The sequence below is a fragment of the Lytechinus variegatus genome, chromosome 19 (genome assembly GCF_018143015.1).
Source record: "Lytechinus variegatus isolate NC3 chromosome 19, Lvar_3.0, whole genome shotgun sequence".
In the NCBI taxonomy this organism is placed as follows: Eukaryota; Metazoa; Echinodermata; class Echinoidea; order Temnopleuroida; family Toxopneustidae; genus Lytechinus; species Lytechinus variegatus.
In genome coordinates this window covers 8,784,304-8,805,588 of record NC_054758.1, presented here as the reverse complement: position 1 = coordinate 8,805,588, position 21,285 = coordinate 8,784,304, and the positions used below count along the sequence as shown (strand labels likewise).

Here is a 21,285-nt window from a genome sequence, read left to right as displayed (position 1 = left end):
CCTGAACTGATGGCAATTTTAATCTATATAGGGAGCAATGTGTCATTGAATTATGTTTATTCTACACATAAAATGCAATCGGGTGTTCTCCCATTTTAATCTAAAAGACTTGACATGACCTCTTGAGAGGGATATCAACATTAAGCATTCTTACAGTTTATAGGAAACACTTTGAAATATTAATAATTGAGTTCACAATTAATACTGGACAGTTTTTAACCTTTTTTTTTTGGGGGGGGGGCAAAATGGGTGCGGAAAAATCTAACATTGTATCTTTCTGGCATCTTAATCAAATAAACAAGTCATTACAATAGAATATGACTATCAAATCTATAAAGGTTCCTCCATTGTAATTACTTCACACAGAGCTCTATAAAACTAGAAGGCCATGAACCATTTACTGGCATGTTACACCATATAACACTTATTCAGTTTACACATGGTGATGGTAATAACAGTTCTCAATTACAACTAAGATCAAAAGAATAAAAAAAATTATATCAATGTAGTTTCCCCCTGTAATGTCTTCAAAGAAACATGCATTCTTGAACAACTACATGTATGCTCTATAAATGACAATGATCAAAATTGAGTTATAAAAAAGAAATAATGAATTTCTTAAGGCTGAACCTTTTAAAAAGCCTGTTGAAAAAAGGTGTACTAGTTCCTTTTGAATATAAACAATAAAACAAAAAATATACAAATAACAACTAAAGGTGTTTCCCTTTCTAAACAGTGATTGTTTAAAAGTCTTACAAGAGCCATGATTTCTTGGCAATAACACTCCAAGTTAACAGTAATTAAAATGCTTTGTAAATGAGCTAAAAAGCAGCTACAAGGTCTGATAGGCTTTCTTGAGAATCATATTCAGTGTCATTAACGATATCAGCATCTACATTCATTTCAACACGATTACAGTCATCATCACTTGATTCCCCATGACTGCTTACATTAGATAAGTCAGATATGTCAATATGAGGAACTCTATTAGCTTGGCACTGGTCATCAGCGTGAACTGTAGGGGGTTGCAAATGCCTTATGACATGAGGTGCCTTTTGTATGATGATCCACGGCGCAAAATTTCCTTACATTCTACACAAACAAGTTTTGTGCAAGTAGATATTAGTATACCATGGACTACTTTCAGGTGGCAAAATAGCCCAGAAATTCCTCCAGGAATTTTAGAAAGACATTTGCAGCAGATGAAAGATGACATGTTGATTATTTTTGGCAGCAGTTACTGGAGAAAAACAAAATGAATTATTAAATAATCAAAACACATCCCTGGAGATACATACACTTTGGGATGAGGCAAGAATTATTTGAAAGCAATTTTGTCAGTTGAAAAAATATAAATTCTACATATGGATAAACTTAACTGTTAAAAGTGATAATGAACTATTGTTATTTCTTTTTCAGAAATTTATTTTTCCCGTTTCCTGTTATTTATTAAAATCTTACTATATGTATCATTTGTATTTTTTTCAGTCATGAATCAAGTTTTCTTTTGTTGTCTTTATTTAATTCTTATTCATATTTTAATGTGTTTTTCTTTTGGTTTTATTTATTTTCTTAATATCAACAAGGTCTCATCATATCTTTCTAGGTTGAAACAGATTTTACTCTAAAATTCAAATTCAATAGTTCAGGAATATCAGCAAAGTTGTAATCAAATGAAAAAAAAATACAAACATGTACCTGGTAGGCAATGTTTCAAAATTACCCATCATATTACATATTTTTATTTAATATTTTGAATATCAATGATGATTAAAGCCTGTGTATAGCTTTGGTAAAGGGTCAACAATGTGATTGATAATCAAATATAATTCGATATAAAAGTCTTACTGAAGCATAGAGACCGCTAGATATTTTTCCAACCACCTCTTCTGAGAACATTTCAAATCTTCAAATTTTGGATATCAGCGCCTTCTCTCGGCGATGCTTGCTTTTAAATTTGAAAAAAATTGTCTTTCAGCATTTATCTAATTTAAAGCTTAGATATCCTTAATAACAGACAAAGAATATATCCTGAAAGTTTCAACCCATTCCATGCTCTGAAATAGGTTTTAATTGAAAAACAAAAACATGCAGATATTTTATTTTTATTTGGGTACCCGATCAAATTAAATTTTCATGTAAATCGCAAAATTTATCCTGTAAAATACATTTTCATTTCATATCCTCCACCTCATAACTGTTATGGGGCATATCCATTCATATTAGCTAGCAATGAATTGGAATAGTGTTAGGTGCATTTTGGTGGATTTACCTAAACTATACACAGGCCTTACAACTAGAATACAAAATAGTTATACCTGTACAGATAATTTTTTGATGAATCTTAGCCTAGGTCCCATCTTTGGAATAAGCTCTTTAATTTCCTCGCTCTCCAACAGCCAGAAACTATCATCATCAATTCCATTTACTGTTTGTGGAGAAACAAATATTTGAAAAGAAATTAATAATAAGCTTAAATGTAAAGTACTTCACATTTATGATAAACAAGTGGATCCCCTCTGGCAGTTTCGCCTTGATCACATAATTCATTATTGCAGCAGTGCTGACTTTGAAAACAACTACATGTAAAACAGAGCGGAAAAAAGTACACATGCATGTGATAATGATTATAGCATGTTGACTTTGACCTGAGATCACATTTGTCCATTTGCTGATACTTGATTTATGTGAAAAGGATATAGGGCCTACTTGCAAAATATTCTTCAAAAATTAAAAATGTTATATTTGATTAAGAATAAGATTTCAGTGATGTCACCCCAACATGGACAAAGTTTGACCCTTAATGATCTTTGACCTAGATCATGTGACCTAACACTCATACAAGATTATCAGCAATACTTAATAACCTTTTAAGCCTCATGAAATATGCCCTTATACTTTTAAAGTAATGAACATTAAAAAATGAGCATTTTCTAAGTATATTGACCCTGAATTACCTTTGACCTTAAACGTGTGACCTGGAAACTCATGCAGGATGATCAGTAATACTTGGTTACCACTATGTCCAAGTTCATGAATTAGGTCCATATATTGTTTAAGTTATAACATTTAAAAAAAATCAACATATTTTATGTTTATTGACCCCAAATGACCTAGGCCTAGATCTATAATCTAGATCTAGTAGAATCCTAGAATCAAACTGTATGAAGTGCATAAATGGTGATGGCTAATTTAGTTTTAGACATACCAATTTGTATTGACATTATTGGTTATCCGCCCAATTCTCCCCCACCCCCCCCCCCCCCGCTGGGCATCAATGGCATGCGCCTATAGCCCTAGGCCCGAAAGCTGCCTGGCTCAGGAAAGGTTGGCCCTCGGTGCCGGCAGCGCAGGGCAGGTTGTCACGGGCGAACGCTTAACGGTACCGTTAACTTCAATGACGTCGTAGGCCTAGGCTACAATCTACGAACAACGGTAGATTGTGAGTCGGCCAATTGATTTTCAGCCATTCAAGTTTAACATTTATAAAGACCAAGGTAAAACGCTACAAAGAAAAAAAACGAAACTCACCTTCGAAAGTTTCAATGAGGACTTCATGGTCCCATTCTTTTAATAAGATTTGCCAGGTCGCCATTCTGATTCTGGTCAGTCACTCTTAACTTCAAGATCTTGCGAGCGCTGGGTCTGGGTACTGGAACGTGGCGCTGGCCCCGGCCCCCCGCCGGCCGCCGGTAAACGGTAGCTAGCTCTCGTACGTATTGCACGTACGTGGCCACGCGCGCTGCGCTGTGTGGTCTGCACATTAGTCCAGGATAGAAGAGGCATAACCATGTTTTTTTATATATACAATATTTTTTTGATGGTTTCTTGTCAATTCGAGGGTGCTGATTACGAATCTGAATGATGCCACTCGTGTAACCTTGAGCATTTTCCGCAAATTGGCAAAATCCAATATGGCCGCCAAAATATGCAAATTACCCATGAAAATCATAAAATTGTCCGCACATTGGCTGTGAAATGCGTGAAATTGTGTGGCAGGAGTGAAATACAATCTTAAAAAATAATTTTTGACAAAAAAATATTTTCCTGATATTCAAAATGGCCGCCATAGGCCATTGTATACACTATCATGTACAATATGAATAGGGAAAACTAATTTTCACAAAAATGAGCACTAAACTGCAAAAAATCGCGATGTATGAACGAAGTAATATATGCAAATCACCATTACTAACGAGATATAACATTTGTAATGTCATATATGGGAAAATTGCAGTATTTTGATATCTAAAATAGCCGCCACTGGCCCAAACAGTATTGCGTACAATGGCAATGGGGGCCCAAAAATTCTCAAGAGTGATCACTAAAATGCTTATTATGAAGATTAAACAGTTGGAATGCTGACTATAAACATAATTATTAACGGAATATATCACTAATATGCCATGTATGTGATGAATGTTGTATTCTGATATTCAAAATGGCTGCCAAAGGCCCTAAAAGTATTATACAGAAATGAGAAATGGGAGAAAAGAAATCACAAGAGTGAGCGCTAAAATGCATATATATGTGATAAATTAATTGGATACTGTCTAAAAACTTATTTTCTTACGAAATATATCATTCAGGTTTTAAGTTTGTGTTGAATATTGTATTTCGACTTTCAAAATGGCCGCCATCGACATTAACCGTATTATGTACAATGCAAAGTGGGAAACCAATATTCACAGGAGTGAGCACCATAAATGCACGTAATAGTGATCTATGAGTAAAATATTGTCTGAAAGCATAATTTTTATTAAGATATATCATTTAATCTACCAGTTAGGTGATAAATACGGTTATTTTTAAGTTAAAATGGCCGCTACAGTCCCTTACGGTATTATACACAATATGAATGGGAACAAATCATTTGAACAGAATTTGGCTTTGCTTGGTCAAATGGTGATGTATGAGTGGAACGTTGTCTGAAAACATTATTTATAACAAAATATATCATATCTTATGTAATTTAGGTGATAAATACTGTATTTCAACATTCAAAATGGCTGCCATATGCCCTTTTTGTGAACATGATTTGTCTCCACCCAAAATGTATATTATACGATAAGTGCCTATGGTGGCCATTTTCAATTTAAAAATGCAGCATTTATGACCTTAATTACACAACATTATGATATATCTAGTTAGAAACCATGGTTTTAGACAATTATTCACCTTTACATCACAATTCACAATTATATGCAATATTTAGAGTAAAGCAAAGCCAAATTCTGTCAAAATTATATGTCCCATGTTACAATGTACACAATACTTTTAGGACCTATGGCAGCCATTTTGGATTTCAAAGTACACCATTTATTACCTCCACCATGTCCACGACCCATATGTGATGTATTTAGTTAGAAATAATGTTTAAGACAATATCTTTACCCATACATCACAGTTATATGCATTTTATGATTCTCACTCTTGTGAAAATTAGTTTCCCTGTTCGCATATTAATTAATTTAGTTAGGGCTTGTAGAGGTTATTTTGAATGTCAAAATACAGTATTTATCACTTATATGAAAGAAGAAATGCGATGATTAAAAAATGTTTTCAAACAACGTTTTACTCATACAACAGGATTACATGGATGTCATAGTCAAGCAAATCCAAATTCGTACAAAATTATATGTCCCAATTCAGATTGTAGATAATACTGTTAGGGCCTATAGGGGCCCATTTTGAATTTCATAATACAGTATTTATCTCATGCATAACAAAAGAAATGATATGTCTTGCTATAAAACATGTTGTCAGACAATATTTTACTCATAGATCACAATTACATGCACTTTATGTTTCTTACTCGTGTGAAAATTAGTTTCTCTACTCGCATTGTACATGATGAAGATAGGGGCTATGGCGGCCATTTTGAATTTCAAAATACAGCATTTACCACATAAATGGCATATTTACATCTGTTTTTAGTCAGTAATCCACTCGTTTATCTTAATAATATGCATTTTAATGCTCAATCTTCTCATTTTTTTGGCCCCGGCCATTGCCATTGTACATAATACTCTTTGGGCCAGTGGCGGCTATTTTAGATATCGAAATACAGCAATGTTCCCATATTTGACATAATAAGTAATATATCTCATTAGTAATGATGATTTGCATATATTACTTCGTTCATACATCGCGATTTTTGCAATTTAGTGCTCATTTTTGTGAAAATTAGTTTTCCCTATTCATATTGTACATGATAGTGTATACAATGGCCTATGGCGGCCATTTTGAATATCAGGAAGATAAATATCTTGTCAAAAATTATTTTTTAAGATTGTATTTCACTCCTGCCACACAATTTCATGCATTTCACAGCCAATGTGCGGACAATTTTATGAATTTCATGAGTAATTTGCATATTTTGGCGGCCATATTGGATTTTGCCAATTTGCGGAAAATGCTCAAGGTTACACGAGTGGCATCATTCAGATTCGTAATCAGCACCCTCGAATTGACAAGAAACCATCAAAAAATATTGTATATATAAAAAAACAAGGTTTGGTCAATTTCCTATGGGGGCCTATCCTGGACTACATGTACCGTCAGTACATGTGCTCAATCGCATGATGACCGTCGCCATTTTCAAACGGTAGAAAGAAATGTAAAAAGAAAATGTGAAACACCGGGGTAAAACATTGCGTTACTTTTGTTTAGGGGGGGGGGTGGGAAAGCTGAAACCTTTTTCCCCTGTTGTTTTTATGATTTGATTAATAAGCACGCATAAATTTAGGGCCTATCCACCTTGATGCACCGTGAAGCATAATATAGCCTAAAATGTCAAGTGATTTACACATGGACTTACAACATTTTGCAATTTGATGATTTGACAACTGAAGTTCGTTGTGCTTAACGAAATTTAGATTACAGAATGCAAATATGTAATCCTTACAGAAGAATTAGGCCTTTCATATTTTTTTACATAATAGCCAAAAAATACAAAAACTGAGAAGTGCATAAAGAAATATTACAAAAAATAAATGGGACCTTCTGCCAGTCTATGTTATGGCTCACTAATAGTTTATTGAAGTGGCTACACTGGCTGCCCCCAAAATAAATGTTATTATTCATTGATATTAGGCCTACATAATTAAATTTTATATAATTATGTGCAACGCTTAACCAAAAACCTTGCAAAAGGAAGTTTAAATAATGAAATATTCAGTAAACATCAGAATTTTACATTTTGGCAAGGCATGAAGAATGTAATTCTTACCGTTATAACATAATGAAATTACATTGAAACAACTAAAACATTTACAAAAGGAAGCATACTGAAATATACTTTAAAATTCTATATTTTACAAGACATGTGAAATGTAATTTTTACAAATATTTCTTAAATATTACTTAATGAAATTGCATTGTAACATTTGTTACATATTAAGCAAAACATTCACAAAAAGAAGTTTACATAATAGAATATTAAGTAAACATTATGATTTACATTTTACAAGACATGTGAAATGTAATTTTTACAATTTTTTCTAAATATTACCTAATGAAATTACATTGTGACACTTGTTACATATTTTTTAAGCAAAACATTTACAAAAGGAAGTTTACATAATGAAATATTAAGTAAACTTTAAAATTTTACATTTTACAAGACATGTGAAATGTAATTTTTACAAATATGTCTTAAATATTACCTAATGAAATTACATTGTGACATTTGTTACATATTTTTTAAGCAAAACATTTACAAAAGGAAGTTTACATCATGAAATATTAAGTAAACTTTAAAATTTTACATTTTACAAGACATGTGAAATGTAATTTTTACAAATATTTCTTAAATATTACCTAATGAAATTACATTGTGACAATTGTTACATATATTTTAAGCAAAACATTTACAAAAGGAAGTTTACATAATGAAATATTAAGTAAACATTATGATTTACATTTTACAAGACATGTGAAATGTAATTTTTACAAATATTTCTTAAATATTACTTAATGAAATTGCATTGTAACACTTGTTACATATTTATTAAGCAAAACATTCGCAAAAGGAAGTTTACATAATGAAATATTAAGTAAACATTAAAATTTTACATTTTACAAGACATGTGAAATGTAATTTTTACAAATACTTGTTAAATTTTACCTAATGAAATTAATTTGCAACGATTTTTACATATATTAAGCAAAATTTTACAAAAGAAAGTTTACATAATGAAATATTAAGTAAACATTTCTCTGTGTGTAGTCCGGAGGTGAATTGCAGTTAAGTTTCACTTAAATTACGGTACGAATTTTACGTGTGAAAAGCTCGACTTCCAAAACATCTTTTGGGGGCAGAGCTTCCGTGTCCTTTCACGCACTTCCGTAGATAATACAATTGTCATACACTCATCGTATTGATGCAGTGCTTTGATTGACAATCACCTTGGACACATACCGCCTTCGCTCAGAACTCGAATTCAAATCAGTTTTCGAGTGAGCGTGTAAAAGGTCCGATGATGCTAAAGACGAATTATAATCATCATTACAATGGCGATTCAAGATTCACGTGTGAAAAGGCCACTGGATTCACCTAATGCTCCTTTTGTTGCCTTTTTGTGCGATTCAGTTCCGAATTATTATAAACCCTTGTAAATTCCCCGAAAAGAACACAGAAACAGTTTTGAGGTCTAAGAATACGAAAGGACTCAAAAGGAATCTACAGGAGTTTTTTTTTCATCATTCATCAACTCGGATATCACTTCTTGAATTTGAGACCTTGTTTTCGGCATTGTTTAATAATATTAATAGATGGGATAAGTTGTACTGTAATATGAAACTACCCGGGAAAACGAGGGGATACCCCTTAAGTAATTTCAGAAATATAGAATATATTAGAAATAAATTTTGAACGGAATACTCCAGGGTACTCTCCTTTTTATCATCATTCTTCTTTTCTGATGCAACGTTAGTCACACTGGCACATCCGATTTCAGACCGATCAAAGTTATTACTTTTAAATGTCTAACCGCCCTTTAGCACGTGTGAAATCAAACTAGAACATGATTAGAATCGCGAACGCTAATCACAGTCACAAATACGATAGCAATCATCATTACAATGATAATTCAACATCCACTTATGAAAAGGCCCTATAAATCGGTCGGTATGGAACGGTGTTGTGACTTGTGAGTGTGACCGTTGCGTACACTAGTCTGCTAGTTACCGTGTTTACACGCTGCATAGGCTCGCGGTGCAGACCCGAGAGCGGTGCAGACTCGGCTCGCGGATTATTCTGCGTTGCGTTTACACACTGCCCCAAATCGCGGTGCAGAATCGGCTAGCGGATTATCCTGGGTCGCGTTTATACGCTGCCCCAAATCGCGGTGCAAATTGGCTTCGTGTTTACACGGAGAAAAATTGCCGTGTCTGCACCGGCTCGCTGTTCTGATCCTACTATTCTGGCGGAGCAAAATTGCCATGTCTGCATCGCGAGCCGGTGCAAGTTAATCGCGTTTACACTCATAAAAAAAGGCGAGCGTACACCGGCTTTCGGGTCTGCATCGCTAGCCGATGCAGCGCGTAAACACGGTATATATATGATGATGGTATAATGTTACTTAAAATTCATAAAACCCTGTCTTTGGCTCCGTAGAAAGCTCAATAGTGGCTTAGTTATGTTAGGAGGACGTCTCTTTTTGGATGTAAGTTTTTTCAGGTGATCTGTAATGTTTTCGGGGCAGTATAAGGGATTTTCCCCGCGAACGGTTTTTGGGCTTTATGGATTTTGATCGATTCTTCTGACGCACGTTACAACGAAAGCTACCCACATGATAATCTAACAAAATGTACATATACATATGATTAAACTAATTGACAATATCGTCACTAATAAATCATACAGGGTGAATTAAGCGATATCAAAGTTTTATTTCTTTTTTTTTATCTATTCCTAACTTTTCACTTTTTACGGTGAAAAAACAAAAATTAAATCTGGACGATTCGGATCTCTGGGACGTATTGATTCAATGGATGGTTTTGTTGGTTCCATGATATTTGCCCCGGCGACAATTGATCCGCTGTGTATGTAATCCACACACAAACGGAATGACCAACTTTAACCCTGGATTTAACACAAAACCCAATTGCAACCCCAACCCTACGTCTTAGACGAAGTAAACCCCGTGGCCCGTTGCAGAAAGAGTTGCAATCAATCGCAACTATAAAAATCATGCGCAACTTGATTTTCAACCAATCAACAGCGCGCATTTGGGACTTGCGATTGATTTTTTGACTTGCGTTTAAACGCAACTCTTTCTGCAACGGACCCCCGAAGAAATTTTCGCTGGAGCCAATGCCGTGCCACCGATTTGGTCGTGTGTGAGAGTAGTAGTAAAAGGTGTTCGCGTATTCCTCCTCTGTGGGTGTGTGTGTTGAGGTGGGGGTGTATGTGGGAGATTGCCCAGGACTTCAAAACAGAGCTCCGCTTCCAGAATCTCGCCGTGATGGCCCTTCAAGAAGCTTTCTTCATTTTGATCAGCAACCGAATATCATTCTGATCGGTGCACACGCTTTGGTACATTCTTCACAAACCAGCTTAGTTAAACAGAGGGTATGTGCTGGAGCAGAGGTCTACATGGCTGCAGTACTGGTGTAACTGAATGCCGAAATTGAAATCAATTGACTACTGGTCCCGAGTGGAATCAATTAGTTTCAACTGTAGATAAAGTCAATTGGTATCAATTAGTCCCCAATGTGGACCAATGTGGACACCAATTGAAAAGACCCAATTACAGTCAATTTTTTTCAATTGGAAGCAGTCGGAACTTCTAATTGGCATAAGTAAAATTAGTAGAAACAAACAATATTATGTCGTAGAAAATAAGGAATTCCACCCATATCTACTCGTGCTACTGCAGAAGCATACTGTCTGTCTGCATATAATAATATCAATGTAAAGGGCAAAAATTAAGATATTGTGCAAACTTTTATTCAATCTGGAATAAAAGTTGAAGGTCAGACCGGAGCAATGTGTAGCCATATAGACGGGTGTTCCAGTGCCAACCCTCTGTGCCTAGCTGACTTTGCGAAGAAATCGGTGAACATGTCCCACTGGGAACTGAAGACCAGCACGGTATGAGCGAGTCTTTGCCTTGGTTCGGGCTTTTCCTCTCTTTCGTCTTCCAGACATCTTTTACTGATGAGATGAGGACAATCTCCCTCACTAGCCGCTAGAATGGGAGCTTTCGGATCAGAAGCTCGGTGCTCTTCTGGTAGCGGCGGATGTCTCTCAGAGCGACAGTTCCAGGATTCAATGCATTACGCACAAAGCTTTGACCTTTTACTAAAGATTTCGTCAGTCAGGTACTCCAGTACTGCAGCCATGTAGACGGATGCTCCAGTGCCTACCCTCTGTGCATAGTTTTCATTAAGAATATATCGGTGAACACGTCCCACTGGGAACAGAAGACCAGCACTGGATGAGTGTGCCTTTGCGTTTGTTCGGGCCTTTCCACTCTCTCCTTTTGACTCCACCTCTTATTGCTAGACGACGGATAGCAGGATTCGTGATACCTTGATTTCGGCAGTCAGGTAGTCCAGTACTGCAGCCATAAGGACGGGGCTCCAGAGCCTATCCTTTGTGCTGACATGATGTTTTTTGGATTTTGTGTGAGACATATAAAGAATAACAGGCAAACGTTGAATAAAATATATCTGAATCACCATCGATACACTCCATGCTTTTCATGTTATCCAAAATAAAGTCCACATGAATAATTTCATAACTTTAACTTAGATTCTGAACCGAATCTGTCATTGAAAGTTTTATAAGAATTCTTCTTTATCTTCTTCCTTTTTCAATGGGGGGGGGGCTGTATTCATTCGATGGCTTGTTGTCATCTCAGTGATGTGATTTATGGTAAGCAAATTCAGAACAGATGAGATGGATAATGCATTGAGAATGGTTTCTTTGAAATCTAAATCATGTTTTCCACCTTAATTCGTATGGGTTATCCCGAGTTTTGTATTGATACCTTTTAAGCTCATAGGCAGTTGTTGATGTTACTATCACGTTTTTTCTTGAGTCCCACAACGAGTGCTCGCAAGTACAGGATTAATGCTTTTAACCAATATTGGCTGGGGGAGGTTCGGCCCCTGGGCGCGTGGCGGTTTGGGGATTGCAGGCTTCGCTTCGGTTACTTGCTCGGTGAAAAGGCGCAGGGAATCGTTTAAAACATTGTGGCGAGCTAGTAACAGTGTCGCCTAGCAGCCGACTGGTTTGACGTTTGAGTTGCCATGGCAACATCAAGCCTCCAAGTTTTTCCCCCTTTTGTGTCTCTCGCTCTCGATACATGAAATTGATTTGACTCCAGTTGCTTCTCTGATGTGACAGCAAGGCCGTGTTCGATCCACTTCCCTTTGTATCTTCTTATGTTTTCCTTCAAAGTCACTAGAATTTCTTCTTTGGTCTGTTTCTTAAGGATGGCCTTTTTTCTCGATCATTCATCTGCCACAACCATTGGTGATCAAAACATTTATTTCCATTGCGTTGATGTTCTTCGAAAAGCCGTGTTTGCGTTACCATGGCCATAAAAAATCATGAAAATATTAAATCACAAATTTCTTTCAGAGGTGTGGAATGAGTTAAAACACGTGCTTAATATTAATATGACGGTGTTTAGGGGTGCCTTTTTCTTACTTATTATTTTGGGGGGATTCAACTTTTTTTTTCTTAACATGAAATTAATAAGCAATTTTTTTTGTATATGAATGCTAAATGATATGTATTGGAAATAAACTGTTTCTAGAGTGTATATGGATTTTTTCTCCCCGTTATTTTCAATGCCCATGTTAATGATGTCACATGATTGAACAACATGAGACAGCGAAACACAGTCGAGCATCGCAAGAAGTAGATGTGATGGGGAGACCTGAGTGCTTTTTAGTGGTGTCGCAACAATCACCCCAATAATGGTATATTCAGGTAGTCTCTCCTAAATCCCTGGAATATTTGGATTTTTTTCACATTATTTATAGCAACAATTATTCATAAAATTTCGATATCGCATTAGAAGTTCCATACACTCTAAAAAAAACATTGGATGAAAATGTTCCATGAGAGTAATTATGTGTCCTGCCAACATTGGGCATATTCATTTATCCAGTGTGATAAAATTTGCCCATTCCGAAGTTATTGCTGCTTATTTTTTTTAACCTTACTGGACAATATGCTTCCTGCATTTGGTAAAATACTGTCTCAAATTGATTGGACACACAGTTACCCTCGTGCTGGTTATAATTTTACCCAATTTTTTTTTTACAGTGTAGACAAGTACTTGTTTGCTCCGCCCGTAGCGTTCTAGCATTTAATCATGTTAATTAATCTGTGAATTTTTAACGATTACCTGATTTAATGAATTGTCACGGTGTTTATTAAAGATAAATGAAATATGAAAGTTGAGAGCAGTCAATTTCGCGCCTACCTTGTTGTAAAAAAAAACACTTTCAATAATCACGAAATAATGAAAAATAAATCAAATAGATATATCACTAAGTAATTCACGAAATGGAAAACGAAAAAGAAGAGTAAAGGATTAATAGATTTGCTGAATAATATGTCAAATATTATTGTATAAAAAAATAAAGTTTTATATTGACTGGTCAAAATTGTTCTTGCTTGCTTCGCTATCTCGCAGTCTTTTCGAAATTCTGGCCAATGTGCCATATATGGCCCACGCATTATGAGGGGCTAATAACGACACTGCCTCCACGTGTTTTCTTTGTTGATGAATAAGGGATTCAAATAGTATACAGACATGATTTAAGGATAATTTAGATCAGGATGACATCGTTTACATCAGAATGCTTCAGATTGGTGTTTATTTCAAACCATTTCCTATTCGATTATCAGTGTTTGGGATTACCAGATAATTTGGCTTGACCACTTTATCTGCATAGTAGACACGTGAGATTACCCAAATGGAACCCGCTCCCTACAGATAATCCGACAAATACCGTAAATAAGCCGATATGTCATGACACACTCAACTCTGAATGCGATAGTAACTTGACTAGTCAAATTCAATATGCTGACACTTTTCCCTGCTATATCAAACCTGAATTGATTTCAGATATATTTCAATTTCAACTCCATCCATCCTAACCCCCACCCTCCTACCTCTCTCTGTCTTTCTTACCCCTCCCAATGGCCCTCGGATAAGATGGCAAAACACGATCTCAAACCCCAGACACCCTCTCTCCGGAGAAAGAAAACCACCACTGACCAATTTTAATGAAGATAGCGACAAACTCGTCACGTGTGCCCGCTTTATTATCCATTATTATGAATGTTTCCAATATCATCCTTCCATATCAAGGCGGTGTGTTCGAAAGCTCAAACCACCGATGACACATAGTCGTCATGGTAACCTGACGGCAAAAAGCAATGAGTTCTTGCTTTGGCACGAGTAATTGATTATTGGCAGACACTGCCATCCATGATAAGCTTCCTACAATAAAATGACAATCTTGAATTCAGATGAAAAAATATTTATATAGACGAAACCAATATCCCCGCAGTATAGTTAAGGCCTACATGCCATCTAACAGCCATTTCCAGCAATAGTAGTATTACGAAATTTTTAATTAATTGGGTCGTTTGGTCAGCCAGAAATTAGCGAACATGACTCATTATTGTAAACATAATTTATTTCGAAAATTACCAAATTACCATGGCAAGTTTGCAATGATTACATTCTATGTATATGACTAAGTCATTGGTAGGCTTTCGTCAAATATGTAATATCTTTCACCAATTTTGGTGAAGATTAGACTTCATTTCTGGGTAGACTTCGCCTTTAATAGTGACAATCAAGTGGATTCTATTTTTAAAAGAATCAAGATCTGACCATGAAGCATGAGTTGACCCAGTTTATTGTTTTCGATTGAATAGAAAAAGAAAGTTTAGTAGCAGGGGCGGCAGTAGAGTGGGAATTAGGGTTCTTCCAACCATGGACAATACCGGTAGGGTCCATGTTCCAACGATGTTGTGTGATCATTTAAATGAAGATCTGCTTCACAAGAATCAGAATGTTCATTGTGAAGAAATAGTCTTCCGCAAAATACAATTCTGATGTGGCGTTCCACAGGGATTAAAGTCGGGACCAATACTTTTCCTGTTCAATTACTTAATTTAAATTGATATTCGACCTTTTATTAAATCATTTGCAGATAATCGATCTTTATTTTCAAGAAATATAAACCAATTAAACAATTGTATATTTAGTTTACAATACAAGAATAACGCATTTCAAACAAGACGTTTAGGTAAGTAATGACTCATTGTTCCTCAAGACTCAAGAGAAGTCATCGCTCGGGTTTAAGGAATAATCCGTTAGTTCCTTTAAATCATAAAGCTTTTTCGCATGTCCCGAAAAACCCGTGTGGGAATAAGATAATACAGTATTCAACGGATGAACTTAACTTGATGACAACGTGCATGACTGTGTGTACAAAAGCATCACAGGGACAAGCTTAAATGGTTACTTGTTGACGAACCTGGTAATGAGGATTATTACCTATCAAGCAAAGGTCACTAGCCTCCTGGTTTCGTGTAAAAATACCCGGTAGACCAGGCTGTCTCCTCCCCCATCAAGACTACACCATGTACGAGGACAGGACAATGAGCAGAAGATGGGCCCTCCATTTCCATTTTCTATTTGCAGTTTGTGTCTGCGCGAACAGCATCAAAATCCCCTGTACGAGATACATCGTTACGCCATAAAACTAACGTTCCCTTTATTAGGACATGCAATATTAGCTTTTGCAATTAATATCAAGGGGATCGGACGAAAAGCTGCCTAGGGTTTTGTTTTTTTTATGGCCGGCATAAAGTTAGCATCACAACGTACTTTTTTATTGCAGTGACTTAAGGTTACCGCCCTCTGAATTCGATAGGCCTTCATAACAGAGTTATCACGTCACAGCCCGTCATAACACAATCACCACGAGCGACCAGCTATCACTTTCTTAAATCAAGCGATCAATTTCGTTATTTTTTTTCGTCTCGTCCTTAGAATTTATTACTGTCTTTCTTTCGTCCTAGATGGCTCTCCGAAGCCTATTACGGACAATTTTGCTTCCAGCATGTCCAGATATCTTCAGTTGGAGCAAATCCTCTGCTTTACGCTGCCCACGCAAAACCGCCCACACCACTTCGCCAACATTTCTCTCAGTTGATTTAAATGCACGGGAGACAAATGTATACGTGTAATATGAATGAAGGTTGTGAGAAGCAAAACAAAAATGAAAAATGTCAAGGTCCCATCATGGACCCTACCATGGTCCCATTGATGTATCTCGCACGAGGAAGGTGTTCTGATTGACTTGTTAATCAGTTCTTTTAATCCGTAAATTCCTTTTTGTTTTTTGCTTTCACAGAAATGCGATTTTTTTTTTGAAATCGCAGTAAAGGCATGGTCACACCGCCCGAGCGTTGTTGGAGCGGTCGTGGAGCGGAGAGAAAAAAAATCATCACCGCTCGCTCCCGTTCACCATTTTTTATTTCGATTGTTTTTATTTTGTTTTCGATTTTTGTTTTTAATTTTTTCCCCAATTTTGTGAGCGAAATTCGACCCCCTCTCCCTACCGCTCCACGACCTCTCCCCCTTGTTCTTCTCCTTCTTCTCGTTGATGTTATTCTTTGTTATTTCTTCTTCGCCTCCTCCTTCTTCCTTTTCTCCTCTCTATATTGTTGTTGAAATACGAGGTCAGTGCCAAGTGCTTCATCGATTGCACTTATTTTATTTACAAAATTTTGATTGTAAATACTATTTATTTATTACTTTGAAAATTCGAAAAGGTCTTCTTTAATTTTCCTGTTCTTTTCTTCTTGCTATTGTTCTTTTGTTGCTTCTTCATCACCTTCTTCTTCGAGTTCTTCATCATCTTCTTCTTCTTCTCCGTGTTCTTCTTCTTATCCTCTTTTTTCTAAATTTATTTTCGTTTAACTTCTTCTACTCCTATTTCTGATTTTTTTCTTCCCCTCCTCTCCATCACTGTTGTGCGTTTATTCAGTTTACCGATTCCTTTCCTCTAATATATTTTTCTTTCTTATTTGCCTTCTTGTTTTTTATTTCTTCTGATCCTTCTTTCTCCATAATTCATATCACACTTTCATGTTTAGAGCCTATACAACCTCCAGACTTTTCAACAGAAATTCCATCATTTCTGAACCAGTTATCAGTGTTGAACAGAATCCTCATCATGCTCGTAATAATGTGTGCACGTCACGCGCGCTCTCGATAATACATGTTTATTACAACGAGTCAGAAGCTTTTCAAATCTGACAAAATTAAAATGTGCCATGAAAATCGAGCAAATACGAAACTTTGCAAAACAAGACGTCATATATTACCAAACAAACCCCACACCAGCTAATGTCGTCGAAATTAAAAGCTTATTTTACGAAAGATAGCTCGTTGAAATAGTTATTCATCTCCAAGATACGAGCGTGGTAGTGAGGTTCACATCAATTTTCCATTTAAAGTCATCAATCACACCTTTATCAATGTTTATGCATAGCTTTGCTCCTTACCGTCAATGCATGTTTCTCTAATGAATTTTCTTTCTTAGTGATTGATGAAACCGTTTAGGGTAGATTCAATGGATGCTATTTACGTCATTTCATGAGCTTTTAGGCTTCCTTAGGAATAAATCAAAATATGAATACTGACCTTGCACTACTTTCCTACAACAGCCTTCTCCCGGCTCGGTTTTTTATTGATTAATTTGTTTTAAAAAGTTTAAAGCTTGATACATAAACGCATTAAAATAACCCTGTAACTGTTGACAACGTATACCTCATGCCAAAGGACATTGACTCTTTTAAAAAGGTCCCTTAACATAAATAATATTATAATATCAATAACTTTGATTATTATTATTATTATCATTTTATTATCATTATTCTTTTCATCGTCATCATGATAAGTAAAATTGATAAATTAAATCAATAAATAAATCAAAATAAAAATAGAAGCAATGTGATCGATCAATAAAGGGAATGTTCATGAAACATCTTACATTTAAAAAGTGCATTTAAGGATATACTGCATAATAAATTTAATTATGATACTCCCAAGAGTACAGTATTTTGATTGGAACATAAAGTAAATAAAAATAATTCAATAAATCATACAAAAAATATATGCGATGTGATCAACATTAACAATAAAGTGAATATCCATAAAACATCCGTACATTTAAAAAGTGCATTTAAGGACATACTATATAAATTTTAAGTATAAGACTCCAAAGAGTTCATTATTGTGATTGGAACAGTGAAACAAAGTGAAATTATCTAAGTACAGTGAAATTATCTAAGTACTGTGTATTGATGTCTGTCAGTGATGACGTGTGAGGATTTTGAGATGTCAGACTTGGGAGTGATATGTGAGAAAAATGTGTGTTAGGGGGGGTGTGCGTGTGCTTGTGTGGATGTGTGTGGACATGTGCGTGTGTTATTGCGTGTGTGTGTGTGCGAATGCCTGGGAGGAATGGGCGAGGATTTGGTGGTGTATGTGACAATGAGGGTGAGAGAGAGGGCGCTAGCTTACAGATGGGGGGCTACGGGGCCATGGACCACCCAATTATTAAAAAAACATGAAAGGAAAGTAAAGAGAGAAAAAAGGTTAAATATATATTTTTTTTCTAAATGTTATGTCGAATCTATCAAAAAATAAATGTTGGTATTGAAAACCCTCAAAATATTACCTCGCTCGCTTCACTCGCTCACAGCGTTTCAGTAGATTTTCCCCCATTCGCCTTATCTGAGTCCCTCACAATGTTTGGTTTATTACGGTACTCATGGACGGTGACTGTCTTTGGGATGTATGTAGTTTGCTTCCTTCCCTCTTCCGCCCCCCCCCCCCTCTCCCTCCCTCTCCCCCTTTCTCTGTCTTCCTATCCCCTACCTTTTAAAAAGTTAACATGACCAAAACATGAACTTCTTTAATATTCACCAGCAAAACCGATCAAGGAAGAGGGCTCTACCGCGGGTTTTACCACCTTGTTTTCTTTACCAGCTTGCCTCGTGAAAGTATGAATTATTACTTCATATTTTCACAGGGGCCCAATGACGTCACATGAGCCCTTTTCGCTGTTCCCGACTCCCTGCAAAGGTGCGAGAGGGCTCGCCACATTAATTGTCTCCGTTTGAATATATGAATACCTGGCAAGACATATAAGCGTGAAAACTAACGCCGTCAATTATTATTTAAACGCTTGTTCCGTTATCTCCTGCCCTTTTCTTTATGCATGGATTGAAGAAAAACCCACAATAATTTAAAAACTCGACATTTTCAAAGTCGGGATCACGCGTCTTAAATGCCGTGTATTACCCATAAGGCATCCGATCAAATGGACACATACATTTACTTTATTTCTGTGAATATGTTGAACAGTTTTCTCTCTTTCTCTTCATGTTTGTCAGTTTTGTGACATTACTTTGAATGAAATGTAATATTTTTACATGAAGTCACTTGGAAAACAATGCAGTAACTACCAAAAAGTTTTAACTTCATGTCAGACTTGATCGTAAAATTGTACGAATGAACTCTAAAAATCATGCGTAACTTGATTTTCAACTAATCAACAGCGCGCATTTGGGACTTGCGATTGATTTTTTGACTTGCGTTTAAACGCAACTCTTTCTGCAACGGGACCCTGGGTCCAGAACAGTTGATCACACTGGCGTACAGACCCCCCCCCCCTTAAAAAAGTTCCACAACCCAAAAATAAAAAGACCAAAATAAATAAAAGCTTAGAAAAAAGTAAGATATGGTCCTGTTTTCTGGACTTAAAAAGTTATGTAAAAATCTATTACAAACCAAGATTCTTATTTCCGATGGTCTAAATTTCTGCTGATTCTTTTCGATTGCTCACGAATTAAGAGGTTTTTGATCACACATACTCTTTGTTGTGCCTGCTCATTTTGTTTTGCTCATCATCCTATTGGTGGAAAAGGGTGCATTTTCAATACAACACACGCGCCAGGGCTGGGAATGCCACGAGGCACGAAATTAGAAATTTCGATTCCCGGCGGTTGGCAAACCACTCCGAATGTTTTCAAAGCTGGCGTTAAATGCCACCAATTTAGTTCAACCGTTTGATTTGAAACCAGCAGGGGTCGAAAAAATCAGATACTCGGGAGAATGGATTCGCCAGGAGCTATTCTCACGACTGACTTGAAGAATGTTCAGGGAGGAATGTTTAAGTCTTTAATGTATAGGTTTGCGAAAGCAGTCACCGAAAAAGCAATCTTAATTCAAAGAAAAAGTAATCAGATAATCGGAGTCTTTCGAAAGCAAAATTCTATTTTCATTTAAAAAATGTGATTGATATGAATTCATTATAGTCATTCATTCATCATTTATATTTTTTATCAGCTCACTAATATTTCCTCAAAATATTATTTTTTTCATCCACAATTATTTATGAGTGTAGTGTCATCGACATTAGTGAAAACATGAACATCATAATCGGCCCTATTTGTCATTGTGCATTCGAATAAAATGACATCAAGAACGGCAGAACATGAGCAGAAATATCATAAAAACGGTTTATTCTATATGTGTTCATATCTGGTGACGTTTTCAATGAAATGAAAGACAGATAGGTATGAAGATGCAGTTTAATAGTACAGATACAAAAAATATATTTTCAAAAAGAAAATACGAGCGGGCATAAGAAAAGGAAAAGCTTTTCGCATTACATATACTGAAAATGGAATGTATACATTCAAAAGGAAATAAAAGCGAGTGGAATGTTACTCCCCCTTTTTATTCTCTATTCGAATTTAAATGTCTGTATATATATACATGCATATATATATATATATATATATATATATACATGCATATATATATATATATATATATATATATATTTATATTTATTTACATATATATGTAAATATATAGATTTATTTATACCATTTTCTCTTTATCTTTATCTGGAATAAGATAACGAGAGGCCTTTTTCATGCAGACGTAATGAAAAACATACAAAATATAGGAAAGTGGGCGATATCGTGAGAACAGAATGTGACATGATGGATGATTAGTTGGACAGGTGGTCCCCTAAGCTTTAGTCGCCTTTTTCAATCCCCAGCACTTTCCATCATTGCCAATAATAGAAACAAATGTTTATAAATCGAACGATGCGTTGGGAAGAGAGGTGTGTTCAGATCTTCCTTAGATCGCACGAAAGCTTTAGACCGATTCTCGACTTCGTAGAGGCAAGGGTCGTGTTTCATAAGAA

The 21,285-nt window shown here is 35.9% G+C and overlaps 1 long non-coding RNA gene across 1 annotated transcript; it reads right to left on the bottom strand.

Annotated features, from left to right (window-relative positions):
- Positions 1 to 272: 272 nt before the first annotated feature.
- LOC121406127 lies at positions 273 to 3,696 on the bottom strand. Its single transcript, XR_005968755.1, has 3 exons — positions 3,532 to 3,696; positions 2,319 to 2,428; positions 273 to 1,240 (listed from the first exon to the last, which is right to left on the bottom strand). It is a non-coding gene; the product is annotated as an uncharacterized LOC121406127 (long non-coding RNA).
- Between the last annotated feature and the right edge of the window lie 17,589 nt (positions 3,697 to 21,285).